At 41.4% G+C, this 15,335-nt stretch overlaps 1 protein-coding gene across 1 annotated transcript in view; it reads right to left on the bottom strand.

The window, feature by feature from the left end:
• Nucleotides 1–13,973, bottom strand: part of LOC124474065 (CUB and sushi domain-containing protein 3-like) — a 319,489-nt gene extending 305,516 nt beyond the window's left edge. Inside the window, exons 1-2 of the mRNA XM_047029923.1 lie at nt 13,909–13,973; nt 6,109–6,303 (exon numbers count right to left, since the gene is read on the bottom strand). The gene's annotated coding sequence lies outside the window, so the exon portion shown is untranslated. The remainder of the gene's footprint in view (nt 1–6,108; nt 6,304–13,908) is intronic.
• Nucleotides 13,974–15,335: the final 1,362 nt, after the last annotated feature.

Below are 15,335 nucleotides of genomic sequence, written 5' to 3'. Positions count from 1 at the left end.
AGCTGAAGATGGCCAGGGTATCAGAACTTGCTAGATGCTGTTTGGGGTGTGCTACTTCTGATCCCATCTGACACCTGTCCAGGGCATCAGGACTTGTGAGATGCTGTTTGGGTGTGCGCTACTTTTGATCATCTGATTCATGACCAGGTGGTTTTGTGTTATTGTCTTATGTTTGTGTGTCGATGATGGTTACATTGGTATAGTTTGGTAAATATTATTATATTACGTTATACTTCAAATAAATATAAACTTTATACTTCACCCTACTCAGTTTAACGATTGATTCTCAAAAATTTTCCTTAAAGCAGATATTGATTGCAAAACCGATTTTACCTTGTCATAGTTGAATAACGACAGTTCGGTGGGTAAAATGGACTAACAGTAAACCTCAAAGTCAATTTACACCTCTTTCCTATCTACATCTCACAACTTGAAACTGCAGCTGTAAAACGATCAGTTTTGAAAAAGCTGTATTTGTGACGTCACAAATATAGCATCACCTTTGTCATGCCCCATCATTTACATACAGACCAGCTCTCTGGTGTTCTAGCCCAGGATCTCAGACACTAGTTTAGCTGCGGGCTGCTCTGTGTACTTCCACGCAAACAACAAAGGAGAAAGTTTGAACGTTTTTAAAGTATATTGAAAATGGACCATCGTAAATGCAGTGTTTCAGACTTTACTTTTCATTATCTTCCCAAGGAACCAGACACTCGACGGGCATGGCTGATGTTTTTCTGTGAGAAAATCCCTGTGAAGTTCAACACTTATTTATTCATTTGCTCGAACCATTTCACCAAAGACAGTTTTTAATGAAAACCTTGGACAATTTCAAGAAGGATTTGCTAAGCCGCTGTTGCTGAAAAGAGGTTCTGTTCAAACCGTATGCTCATCACAAATGCAAGCTGTAAGTATGATTTTGTCGCTAACAGTTAGCCTATTAGCAATGCTAACGTCTCCTGTGTCTTAGCATAGGTAGAATGCTAAATACATTTTAAAACACATCAACATACCTTACTTAGCAAATGACTCTAGCTAGACTAGCTGTAGTCGGCATTAGAAGGGAAGCTTCCGAAAAAACAGCCAGGAAACGAATAGCAGTCTAGCCTATTGCTATCGCCTGTCTAGATTATCTATTTGAAAGAACTGGAGCGAGGCAGTAGCTAGATACAGGATGCGTTAGCATTGCTAATAACTGTTACCGACAAACAAACAAAATGTTGTGAAGAACATAAGGTCGGAACTCACCTCTTTTCAGCAACAGCTTCATAGCAAATCCTTCAGTACATTGTCCCAGGTTTTTAAAACCATCCTTGGTGAAATGGTTCGAGCAAATGTGTGATTGAGGGTCAAACTGCACAGGGATCTTCTGCGCTACGATATAGACAAACATCAGCCATGCCCGTCGAGTCAATGTTAGCTAGCTCATCTGCTTTTTATTAACGCTGATTTGCAAGGAATGCAAGAAAAACACAGAGACTGTAGGCATCTAAACTAGCTTAGCTTGCTAATGCAAAACCATAGGAAGAATGTGTGATGATTTAGCCTAGTTTATTGGCAATGGGGCTAACCCGTTATTTCTTGTTCCTGACCAGTGTCGTCATGTAAATCTACAATTCAAGATGCATGTTTGTCCAGATCTTTGTCAGGTTATTTTTTATTTTATTTTTCAGCAAGATATCTAGCTAACTGAAGCTGAGTTGAATCACGATATAGTTTGGTTGCTAAACTGTAACGTTACCCACCTAAGTCGATCCCGTTTGCTTCAACAACAGGAATGGAAATCATTATCATTTCAAATGATATCTAGTCAGTCTGTTGAAAATAGTGTTGTGTCGACACAATAGATTTTAGAGGTGTGAATTGACACTAATCTCCCGATTCGATTTGTTTACGATTATCATGTCAGTGATTCGATTCGATTACTCGATGCATCATGATGCATCACAATGCGTCAAATAAATGTTTCTATTAAAGCCATGTAGGATATTTGACTTGATAGAATGCATTAAGATACTGTATAGTTCAGTATAATACAGTTTTCTATATTACTTATTTCTATATTAATTATTGACAAAACTCTGTGACGACATGCCACGCTTAAAGACTGACTAACATGCACAATTCATAAGAATTTCATAAAGGCAAAAGGTTAACATAATAATCATAGTTTTGGCTCCAACAGTTATATTTTCATCCAAAAATACAAGTACGTTGTAGTAAGATATAAATCATCTTTATTATTTAACAAAGTCAAAGACGACAGACAGCATTTTTACAGTTAATTAAAATTTACGAGCGACATCATTGCGTTATAATCGAATATGGTCGGCCACTGCATCGATGCAGCATCGTCCATGTCCGCATCGCGATGCATTGATTATTCGATTAATTTCAACACGTCTAATAGATTGATTTGAATTTTTTTATTTCAAGTCTCCACCTTTGATGTTTTAGTGAGTGCTGTTGGCCGTGTTGCGTTTTTGCTCCGCAGCTTCACTTGTTGAAAACCAACCAATCAGCGCGCAGCTCATCCATCTATTTATAAGCATACCATAAAAGGATTAAAATATTTAATCGCGATTAATCGCATTAATGTCATAGTTAACTCGCAATTAATCGCACATTAATCGCACATTTTCATCTATTCGAAAAGTGGATCAGATTGCTTAGTGCAAGGGGGCGGAGAATTCGCATCAACTGTGTGCTTGGCCATCAAGTGGTATTTCAGACTGGACGTGCTGCTATGATAGCTAAGTTCACAACGACAAAACACACAGATCAATTTGGTCATGTCAATGGAACCATTTGGCAACTTTTTTTAAGTAAACTTTCCATTCAGAATCTTATTGGCATCCATTTTGGCGTCTTGCGCTCGCCATCCACTCAAAACGTAAAGTTAGCCTATTACTCTTTAGCCGGCTCGCAAGTCCAAACAAGTGTGTGTGGCGTGCCTGTTGTTTTGTTTCCGGTCTAGCTAGATCCGGTGTGGTGTTGTAGTTTTTCTAATGTCAGTAGTTGTTGCAATAGCATGTGATAAAAAACTACAAAGTTTGCTAGGCCAAAAAGAACGTTAAACTTGTGATTTCTTTTTTGACCCCGTTAAAATGGGTTTGCGTTACCGCCGTTAATAACGCGTCTAACTGACAGCACTATAAATACGTAACTTATGAGTTACATAATTTTTTTACAAAATGTAGAATAAAAGTAATTTAATAAATCAACAACTGAGAATAACCTAAGACAATAATAACAGCTAACAAAAACCTAACAATATGTACATGTAAGGAGTGTAAAGTGATTTCCATCATTTCGGTCAGATGGAGTTCTGTGGAGTGCAGTGGGTAGGGAAGCAGATACTTTAAGGGGCGGGGGACAGGGGTGAGGAGTGGCTGGATGTGGTATAGTTCGGTAGGGGGTGTACAATATACAAGGAAGCTAGGTACATCACCGCATTTTGGGAAGACTATTGAGTCACTATATCTAGATCTGGTGTGGTGTTGTAGTTTTTCTAACGTCAGTAGTTGTTGCAACAGCATGTGGAAAAAAAAAAAAGTTTGGCTAGGCCAAAAAGAACGTTAATCGCGCGTTAAAAACATTGACGCCCTTAATTTGGGTTTGCGTTAACGCCGTTAATAACACGTTAAACTGACAGCACTAATAAAATGTGAGGATATTAAAATCCACCCAAGACCCTCTTAGTTAGCTTGACAAATAAAAAAATATATAGCAAACTACTGTAATCATGGGTATATGTTGAATCGCAGAGGCAACGGGGTACTATTTACACACTACACACTGTTTACACACTATTGTCATGTGACAAATGGAATACTCAAAATGGGCATTCATTTTTATTGCTGGTGCACTTTACTTGTAAGTCGGTGGGACTGTGTTGATCAAATGGGTGGAATTATTGAATCGTTTGGGGAGCAAGAATGCACAACAAATATGCACAAATATACAACTTCAAGCACAATCTCACCAATTTCACGATTGATCACAGCACTTGTTATTTATTGGGGTGGCACTAATATATATATTTTTTTTCCTGATGACTAATTACATCTGTCAAGCTCTGATAAAAAGCTTTTACACATTTTCCATTAAGAAACATATTCAGCCAAGAGAACATTTGTTGGACGAAAAATGAGAACATCTATATTGCAACACTCTTTAAAACAAAATTTGCTTTTGCTACTGCATGAAACTTTGTGTAGGCTTTGCAAAACAAACCTGTGGTGGCATAAAAAATATCTAATGTCAGCAGGGTTAGCTCTTTGATAGCTGTAGGAGGCAAGAACACTAGCAAGATAAGCCTGCTATCTTAGTGTCTTCAACCTTATATACAGACTAGTTTATAATGAATACATTTAAATAAAATGTAAACACACCGAAAATGACTGCTTATGAATTTGAGTCTATAATTCTTATACAGTGCCCTCCAAAAGTATTGGAACAGTGAGGCGAATTCCTTTATTTTTGCTGTAGACTGAAAACATTTGGGCTTGACATCAAATAATGAACGTGAGACCAGAGATCAACGTTTCAGCTTTTATTTCCAGGAATTTACATCAGGATCTGATGCACAACTAAGAAAATATCACATTTTGTTTGAATCCACCCATTTGTCATGTGATCAAAAGTATTGGAACAGATATACTTAAAACATATTTAAGTGAATAAGACTTAATATTTAGTTGCAAATCCTTTGCTTTCAATAACTGCAGCAAGTCTGTGACCCATTGACGTCACCAAACTTTTGCATTCTTCCTTTTTGATGCTTTCCCAGGCTTTCACTGCAGCCTCTTTCAGTTGTTGTTTGTTTTGTGGGGTTCCTCCCTTCAGTCTCCTCTTAAGCAGGTAAAATGCATGCTCTATAGGGTTTAAGTCTGGAGATTGACTTGGCCAGTCTAATACCTTCCATTTCTTGCCCCTGATGAACTCCTTTGTTGTTTTGGCAGTGTGTTTTGGGTCGTTATCTTGCTGCATGATGAAGGCTCTGCCAATCAGTTTGGTTGCATCTTTCCTTAAATTGGCAGACAAAATGTTTCTGTAGACTTCCGAGTTCATTTTGCTGCTGCCATCATGTGTTACATCCTCAATGAAGATTAATGAGCCCGTCCCACAAGAAGCCATGCAAGCCCAAGCCATGACATTACCTCCACCGTGTTTCACAGATGAGCTTGTGTGTTTGGGATCATGAGCAGTTCCTTTCTTTCTCCAAACTTTAGCCTTTCCATCACTTTGGTAAAAGTTAATCTTTGTCTCATCAGTCCATAAAACTTTGTCCCAGAATTTTTGAGGTTCATCTCTGTACTTTTTGGCAAATTCCAGCCTGGCCTTCCTATTCTTCTTGCTAATGAGTGGTTTGCATCTTCTGGTGTAGCCCTTGTACTTTTGTTCATGAAGTCTTCTGCGAACAGTAGATAGTGATACCTTCACTCCTGCCATCTGGAGGTTGTTGCTGATCTCACTAACAGTTGTTTTAGGGTCTTTCTTTACAGCTCTCACAATGTTTCTGTCATCAACTGCTGATGTTTTCCTTGGTCTACCTGTTCGACGTCTGTTACTTAGTACACCAGTAGTTTTCTTCTTCTTCAGGACATTCCAAATGGTTGTACTGGCTATGGCCAATGTTTCTGCAATGGCTCTGATTGATTTTCCATCTTCTCTAAGACTCACAATTGCTTGTTTTTCACCCAAAGACAGCGCTCTGGTTTTCATGTTGTTTTCACCTCTGAATACAGTCTGCATAGACAAAACCTATCTTACCCAATCTGAACCTGAGTGTAGACATTCAGTGGTATTTATTGATTGAATAATGTATGTAATAGGACACACCTGGGCAACAAAACACACCTGTCAGTCACATGTTCCAATACTTTTGCTCACGTGACAAATGGGTGGGTTCGAACAAAAAGGTGATATTTTCTAATTTGTGCATCAGATCCTGATGTAAATACCTGGAAATAAAAGCTGAAACGTTGATCTCTGGTTTCACATTCATCGTTTGATGTCAAGCCCAAATGTTTTCAGTCTACAGCAAAAATAAAGGAATTGGCCTCACTGTTCCAATACTTTTGGAGGGCACTGTATATCTCTCACCTCTGCAGATGGGGACGGGAAAGTCCCAAACAGCCACGTTGGCCCCATTAGTGAGGCAGGTGAGGTGCGAGTGTCCATCCAGGACATAGCCCGTCACACACCTGTAGCAAATCTTGTCCCCTATGTTGAACTGTGTCCCGTTCAGAATGCCTTTATTAGGAACCCCTGGGTTCCCACAAGAATTGCTCTTCAGCTCTGCGGAGGGAAGACAAAAAAAGGTAAACTACAGGTACTTTTCGACTAGAGGTGTATCTATATATTGTACCACAAACCATCGCAATGCAAAAGAAAATCTTCAATATGACGTCTGTTTTATCCTATTGGTTTAACTACCAACACGTGACCTATTCTGCACCTTTTCACGCGTGCATTCACTGCATTCACAGAAATGGCTTGATCTGAGTTAATTAAGCTGTATGTACAAAGAAAGTTACAAAAAATGTTTTGGAAATAAATCTGTTATTTGACTTAAATTTGTTTATGTTGTTCAAAATATCGTGATGCGTATCGTATTGTGAAGCCAGTATTGTGATACATATTGAATCTAACAGTTATTTCAATAAATGGCCTGCTGCATTCTGTCAACAGAATTATCCTCTGGTATGATGAAACAAACGTATTGCTGAACATGCTTTGCAATATTATATATATCAGCAAATATAAATATTTAAGGAGATGAAGAAAAAAAAAAATTTCATAGTACTATAGTATACTGAAGACTTGTTTGGGCTACCACCACACTAGGATTGGCCTAATCTCATAATGTATAAACAAAACAAAGAAGATGTAATGCCTTTAAAAGGAAATTACATTCTGTCAATCAATTCGATCTGGTCATATGCACTCAATTGTATGTATGATCATGGTCTGTACCATCTGGCTTTTAGCTAATGACTCTCCTGGAACTAAAACAAAAAACTGTTTTCCTTGATGATGATGTATGTTTGTATATGATTGTGTGTTTCTATGTGTAACAAAGGGAACTTAATAAGAAAGCTCCTTGATATTTACAGGCATAGTTTGACATCAGTTAGCTGACTGCTCTTATCATTCCCAGTATTCATCAAGTCCGATTAACAGATACTTATGCTATGTCATGGGTTGTCTTTGATTAATGCCAATAATTACAGTATACAAAGTGGACTAGTCTGCTAGAAATATTGTGTGCATATTTAGGATTGTTTACCTGTCTCATGAGATACACATAGGGTGAATTTGGGTACTCTCGGACATTGGGTAATGTGGGACCCCTAAACTCAAGAGCGTTTTCTTCCCTGCCATGACAATGTCTAGTAGTCCCTAGAACTTTGACTCTAGGTTTAGTATGGATGTCTTTGCAGGGCTGCCAACTCTCACTCATTGGCCGTGAGACACATGCATTTCAACCAGTTCACCCGCTCTCACGCTGAGAAGGAAAATGCATTTCCCAGATTACCTGAATTCACCCTACTTTTATATGACAGGAAATTTTACTTTGTTTTCTGTCCCTGCTATCAGAAACATATTTCAAAGGTGGGGCCATTTTTTTTCGAAGGTTTGAAAACAAATTTGTGGGTTCAATGTTGGGTACCCAAGCACAAAATATCTATGAACCTATTTATTTTGGATTTCAGCAAACTAATTCTGAATTCAGATTAGCATTGAACTCATTTAAATACACATGGAGTAGCATAAAGCATTTGCAAACACCATAAGTTGAATTGGCAACGAGTTACTCAAATACTCTGCGAATCAGCTCCCATTGAAACAATAAACATGCCCATTTTTTTGGTCATGCTTCTAAACTAAAGTGATGGAAGTAGTTTTCTGTAAATTAACTGTTGTAAAAATAAATCATGCAGTGCATTGGAAGTCTTTTATACATGCTTCCATTCTTTATTCCACACTGCATCTAAGTTAGCTACATCTGCTTCTGACAAAGCTAGATTGCAGAAACTTGAGTCTACTATTTTTACACATAAGGCACCGATACACTCATTTACATTTAGTCATTTAGCAGACGCTCTTATCCAGAGCGACTTACAGTAAGTACAGGGACATTCCCCCGAGCCAAGTAGGGTGAAGTGCCTTGCCCAAGGACACGCCATTTGGCACGGCGGGGAATCGATCCGGCAACCTTCTGATTACTAGCCCGACTCCCTCACCGCTCAGCCATCTGACTCCCTACACTCACTTCGAGATGAGTCTGTACTGCAGCCCCCAAATAGTTTGTGACAGACTGCACACGGTTGCGGTCCTGTGTCCGGCTTTCTGTGTCTTACTCTGTGCTGCCGACCTGTGTTCCTCAGAGAACGACAGTTGCTAGCTTGTGACTCTTCAGAGTCGAGGGGCTCCCTTCCACACCACCTCTCGCCAACCTAGAGTGAGCCTGGGCCCTTTCAGGTCCACGCCTCATAGATCTGCCACCGGGATGCACTCGTCTTCCCTCGCTCGAGCAGTTCCTGCTCGTGCAACTTCAGAGACTTTTGATGCAGCGATTGGCTCATTCGCAGCCATCTTTAGCAAAAGGCAATCTACCGACAATTTTGCTCCTTGCTAGCAAGTATGCACCAAAACATTCCCGGCCCTTTCGAGCTGACCCCACCTTGGGCCGTGATACCCAGAGGGTGTCTGGCGGCGGCTGGGGTATCTAAGAATTACAGTTGCTTCCTGTCTCAGACCCGCACTGAGAGCGATTGCCCTCTCTCGCTATTCCATTCTAAATGGAAGGCAGACTGTGTGCTTAAAAAGTGTCTGGACATGACACTGAGAGATGGTTACACTCTACAGTTTGTCAGAGCCCCACCTCCCTTCGAGGGAGTGAAATGGACGGTGTTGTCCTGCCCAGTCAAGGCATGCCCTCTCCGTAAAGAGATCACAAGCCTCCTGCGCAGAGGAGTAGTCTCCCTGGTTTCAAAGGAACCCCGACACAAAGGCCTATACTCCCCATTCTTCCTTGTTCCAAAGAAGATGTGATCTTGGACCTCCAACTCTTGAACGTGAGCATCGCCAAGCATCCATTTTTCATGCTGAAAAACGAAGCAACTCTTGACTTAAGTATAAGACAGCAACTTTGGCACCAGCATAGACTTGAAGGACACATATTTCCATGTGCCCATCAAGCCGTCGCACCAAAAATGACCCTTTGAGGGTCAGGTGTACGAACATTCTTGCTTGCCGTTCGGCTATGATCTGGCTCCCAGGACATTCTCCAAGTGTGTAGAGATGGCCCTGAAGCCCTTGCACTGGGTTTGGGAATATGCATCCTCGAGTATCTCAACGATCTCTTAATCCTGGCTAGGCCTCTTGACACAGCAATCCAGAACACAATCTCGCTGCTGAATCACCTCACCCAGCTGGGTTTTGTTGTCAACTGAGCGAAGAGTGCCCCATGGCCTTTGACAGTTCTCGTACCTGGGGCTTCAATTAAATACTGTCGGGATGAGAGCCAAGCTTGCGGAGCCGTGGAGGGCCCTCCATCACCTTCAGATAATTCCCACAGAGTCTCTGCACTATCGGTGATGTCTCTTTTGGAGCTAATGGCGGCAGCCCATGTTGTAGTGCCTCTCAGCTTACTTCACATGCGCCAGCTTTAAATGGTGGTTCGCTCGCCTGCTCCTGGACCCTGTCAAGCGTTGTCGTAGGCGACTAGTGATCTCACGTTCAGTCTAATCTGACCCGGACCATTGGAGGGACTCAATAATGATTGAGTCACCTAAGCACAATAGAGGATGTACTTCCAATGGCAGCTGAAGAAATTCAACCTGCCAAAGACAATGATGGTGCACTTCTACACAGCCATAATTGAGTCCTTCCTCACCTCCTCCCTCACCATCTGGTACGCTGCTGCCACTGCCAAGGACAAGAGCAGACTGCAGTGTATCATCCGCGCTGCTGAGAAGGTGATAGGCTGCAATCTGCCTACCCTCGAGGACCTGCACACCTCAAGGACCCTGAGGCGAGTGAGGAAGATTGTGGCCGACTCCTCCCACCCTGGACACTCTCTGTTCCAGCTACTCTCCTCTGGCAGAAGGCTGCGGTTTATCAGGACCAAAACCTCACGCCACAAGTAGTTTCTTTCCATCCGCTACTGGCCTCTTCAACAAGGTCAAGGACTTCCACTGAAATTTAACTATTATCTATTATTAATCCATCCAACACCTGTTGGACTACGCACAAGCCACCTTATTTGCACTATTCTGATTTCTCGGAGAGTCTGCATGGGCAGAGTGACCTCCCATTATCCATTCTTCACGCATGGGTTCCTGACCGGATGGGGTGGTATCTGTCAAGGGGGCTGGATTGGAGGTAGGTGGGACTTGTCGGAGACTCGTTACATCAACCTCTTAGAGCATGAAGCAGTGCGTAGTTCACTGCTCCACTTCGCTCTGGTCGTGAAGGATCAGAATGTTCTTCTTCGATCCGACAACAGGGTTGCAGTGGCCTATTTCAACCGTCAGGGAGGTGTTTGTTCCCCATCTCTCTAGTGACTTGGATGTGATTTTGGAACGTTTTGTGAAAAGGGACCCAGTGGTGGGGGCGGATCGAGACCAGGAAGTCCCAGTCTCCGCAGGGAACAATCACCTGCCATGGGCCGTGACGGCTCAAGACAGCAGACGGAATTTGTCTCCAAATGTCAGAGGGGTGAATGCTTCAGCATCCTCCCCTGCTGGACGCAGCAGTGGCCAAAGCTGCGGCTTTGATGATTGATGCAGCCTGGGATGAGAATCTCTCTATGGCTCTGAATTGACCAATCTCTTAGCCCCGCCCCTCTTAGTTACTGTTGCTCTGTCGGACAAGCGTTCGCTGACATCTTATTGAAGGTTATGGCAAAAATATACATTTATGAATTGCCACAGCAGGTAATAGACCAGTTTTTTAGGATGGAAAAAAAAATCAAGAAGCAGGCAGAAAGGTTTACAGTTTGCCAAGGAGTGGTATGTTCATTTCGAGAAAAAAAATCTAAAATAAAATATAAGAATCAAGGCCAATGTCTACCGCTCGCAATGGAAAGATTAGAAACCCCATAAGCTCAGCATCGATGTTCCTGATGACAATGCCATCAAAGACCACTGTTGTTCGTGCACTGCAGGTTAAATCATTATTCTGCCACATTACAACGAGGGTTCTATATTAACACCCGCCAAATGTGGGTTAAAATTCATTTTGGTGGGTGTTATTAAAATCTCACTAGCCAGTTTGGCCGGTGATACATGAGGCATTACATGAATGATACATAAGGCTCTGTTCTCGGCATGGTTCTCGGTCATTTAACCCCCTTGCAGTACGTCCTAAGTTTCCCATGAACACTGTGCCGTAATGCTACGTGATAACGATTCATAAGCCCATTGGCTGCGCGCAGTTTGAAGTGAAACAAGCGCGAGAAAACGTGGAAACGAACGGAGAGTCCACCAGAAAACACAAGGAAGAAGTCAAACGAGGCACAGAGGATCATTGGAGGTAATAAGAGCTAGCTAGAGTAGTAAAGTAAAAAGTTAACTTAATGCGGCGGTGGTTAGGACAAACTTCTGGGAGCGAGAAGAGGAACGAAGCAGGGGATGAGGATATTGATAGCACTAGATAAACAAAGAAAAGAAAATGTAATACCAAATGGCTGACGGGTCAGGGATGGCTTGTGTTTGACAATGAAAATGTTGTCATGTTTTGTAAGGATTGCTGCACGTAGTCTGCGCGAAAGAAAAATTATGTTGCTTACTGACCAGTGGCGGCTGCTGGTCTTTCAAATAGGGGAAGCTAATTTTCGGCTTACTTCATTTACATTTTCAGTTCACTGGCTAGTTCACCCCTACGACACTAGCCTAGCCTACTGTATGAATGAATGAACGAACTAAAGAAAAATATTAAACCTGAAGGAAATGTGGGAATTAGGTTAAACTAAAACAAGGAATGTGATGTATAATTGTATGAAATGTATGATGAAAATTAACTAGCAATTTCGCCAAGCAAATACCAAGAAATAGGTTGCTGCAGTTTGTCTTTCAACTACAGTTGCAAAATCCGTGATGAGACTGAGCTTGAATAGCTTCGGCGAGTTTTATAGTACAAAATAGCCGTCAATCAAAAGGAGATGCAGTCTTTCGACAGACCCTCCAATCATCACGCGGAAACCCAGCGTCCAGGCCAGCCCACTCCTCCATTTACCCCCAGAGACGCTGAGCGTCCAGGGGCGGGACTTATCTACGGTGGCCCTGAAGTGCAAAACACACCCCCTAATATCAGTCAACTCCCCCCAAATCAGATGACTTGTTCACCTCCCCCCCAATACAAAAACACGCTCCCCCAAATGGAAAACGACATTACATTAACTCAAAAACACATTACATTAACTCTGAACGGAAAGGGTAGGTACTACACTTTAGCGCTGATTGGATGCAGTAGGCTAACTAACAAGAAATATGAAATTGATTGACAAAAGTACAAAATGCAATGGCCTGGCAGAGTTACGTGCACCAGAACATTTGTTTGGCTATCGAAGAATGTAGCAAATAGTAGGCTACTTAGGCAAAAGTCTTTTGTGTTAAATGTAAAAATTAATAGCCAAACAACTATCCTGGTCAACGTTACTCTGTCATTGTGGCATTTCGTTCTTCTGTAGTGGACTATTCGTTTTTTCTTCTGAAAAGTCCTGCTTAACTGCGTTTTTAGCGTGCACATAGGCTACTTATATTGTGTAACGTTAACAGCATATCTAAGATTATTTCATAGGAATGACCCTGATTAAAATAAAGAGGAGTGTCATGACTCTAAATTGTTAACACAAATGTTTCCTCTTTCCTTCCAACCAAAACAATCAAGTTCATGATAATGACAGAGTTACGTGGACTAATTGTTTGTTTACGTTCAACACGCAATTTATGCTTTTGCATACGTAGCCTATGCTACATGCTTCGATACACAAATAAATGTCCTGGTGCACGTAACTCTGCCAGACTATTGCATTTTGTACTTCTGTCGATCAATTTCTTGATAGTTAGCCTACTGCATCCAATCAGCGCTGAAGTGTAGTACCTACCCTTTCCGTTCAGAGTTAATGTAATGTGTTTTTGAGTTAGTGTAATGTCGTTTTCCGGGAAGCGTGTTTTTATATTGGGGGGAGGTGAACAAGTCATCCGATTTGAGGGGAGTTGACTTGTATTGGGGGGAATGTTTTCATTTGGGGGATGTACTCATATTAGGGGGTGTGCACTTCAGGGCCACCGTACTTATCCAATGAAAGTATAGTTTCGAAGCACTGAAAACAACTATTCACAGCAGCCCCATTGAAGTCCAAGGGAAATGCACTGTGGCTCTACGGGAATGTATGAGAATTTTATCTACAGCTGGCTATATGAATTTTACGAATTTTATCTACAGCTGGCTATATGAAATAGCGTACTACTATTAACAATTGATATGTGGTGGTTGAAATATGAAAGAATGCAGGATTTTCATCAATTTACCAGCTAACTTGCTTCGGACCCCTTAATCTGCCATTCATTGTTGCTAGCTCTACTAACTAGGCTTATAAGAGAAGACTAACTGTATGCCAACGAACAACAATAACTAGAACTAATTTGACAGACTATAAACCAACGGACTACTGGTTATGATACATGTGCTCTTTACCTAGCTACAGTAAAAGTGTTGCTTAGCTGTACGTTAGACACTAGACTTACAGTCTAGCTCTAACTGCATTTAGGATCTAACAAGCTATAATCTTACGAACATTTTTATCAAAAGTTGGCTATATGAAATACTACTAATAACAATTGATATGTGGTGGTTAAAATATGAACAAACGCATGATTTTCATCAATTTACCAGCTATCTTTCTTCGGAGACACTCAAAATGAGTGGGGTTCAATGGTGTCGCTTTACTTCCGCATCCCTCGATAACAATGGGAGTCTATGGCTGTTTATCAATCCACGTTCTTTTCCGTTCTTGTGTTCTTGCGAACTCGTTTGACGTCATCTTTCATTGCCCAAGTACGGTTCCAATCCAAAGAACACAAGTCACCAAGAACGCCAAAAATACCCGGAAATGTTCTTGATCCGCCCCTTTTATCGAGGATGCATCGGATGGTGACTTGACCAGCGAGAACGCTTCTGATTCCCCAGAAGTCATTGCAAGATATCAAGCGAGGCGGACAAACTTCACAACTGTAATTTTTTACTTTTCATATTTCAGCTAAACGGTACATGTAAATCAGCATCTGAATTAAAATGTGACGAGAAATAGGCAGTGTTGTCACTGAAAATGTTCTTATTTTATTGATGAAACGGCTAATTTGTAAATTTGCTTCGGCTTTTCGATAACCTAGCTAGCATCTCAGTGCAGACACTAGTCAACATTAGGTACTGTAAGTTAGCAAGGGCTACAGAAAACGTAAAATTACAGGTAGAGGGACCATTTTTTAGCTTTTTGTAGTTAGTCAGTGTTATCATAATGCTGCGAGTCCAGGAAAACCCTAAACATCTCAATTCATTCTCCGTCCTTGCGTCCTTGCAAGACCATTCTTGCAAGAACGCTTGCAAGAACGTTCTTCAAAAGAATGTACTTGCGTTCTCAGCGTTCTTCGGATTTATAAATAGCCTATGGAAGTGTCGCAACTCTCTTTTTCTATGGCTTTGGTCCGGTCCAGGCCAGCCCACTCCTCCATTCACCCCCAGAGATGCTGAGCGTCCAGGGCGGGACATAATTGCAGCATTTATCCAATGAACGTATAGTTTCGAAGCACTGAAAACAACTGTTCACAGCAGCCCCATTGAAGTCCATTGAAGCTGAGCTTCCCTCAGGGAAATGCATTGTGGTGCTATGGGAATGTATGAGACGGAAATCAGTCAGTCGACCTGCTAATATATGTAATTGATTCTGAACGAACTCGTCTTCGATATGAATGTGTTCTAACGCTAACGGTAATCTAACGGTAAAATAAACATGCAGTGAATATCAAAGTCCATTGACACCTCTTTCCTATGCAAATCTCAAAAAGAAAGAAATTGCCTGTAAAACGCTAGCTTTTCAACAAAGCCACCCGTGTGACATAGGACAGGGGACCGCCCTTTTTGGCTCTGGTCTGTATCTTTGTCACACCCCAAAATGTACATCCAGACCAGCCCGAGGTAGCGTCTATCTCCGATACTAGTTTAGCTGCGCGCTGCTTTGTGTAGGCTACTTATAAGGAATTACAAAGAAGAACGTTTTGAATTATAACAAGGATATTGAAAATGGACCAAGGTCGTAAATG

Source organism: Hypomesus transpacificus, chromosome 2 (genome assembly GCF_021917145.1).
Source record: "Hypomesus transpacificus isolate Combined female chromosome 2, fHypTra1, whole genome shotgun sequence".
NCBI classification, from domain to species: Eukaryota; Metazoa; Chordata; class Actinopteri; order Osmeriformes; family Osmeridae; genus Hypomesus; species Hypomesus transpacificus.
The sequence above is the reverse complement of the archived record's forward strand: the minus strand, read 5'-3'. Positions and strand labels throughout refer to the sequence as shown.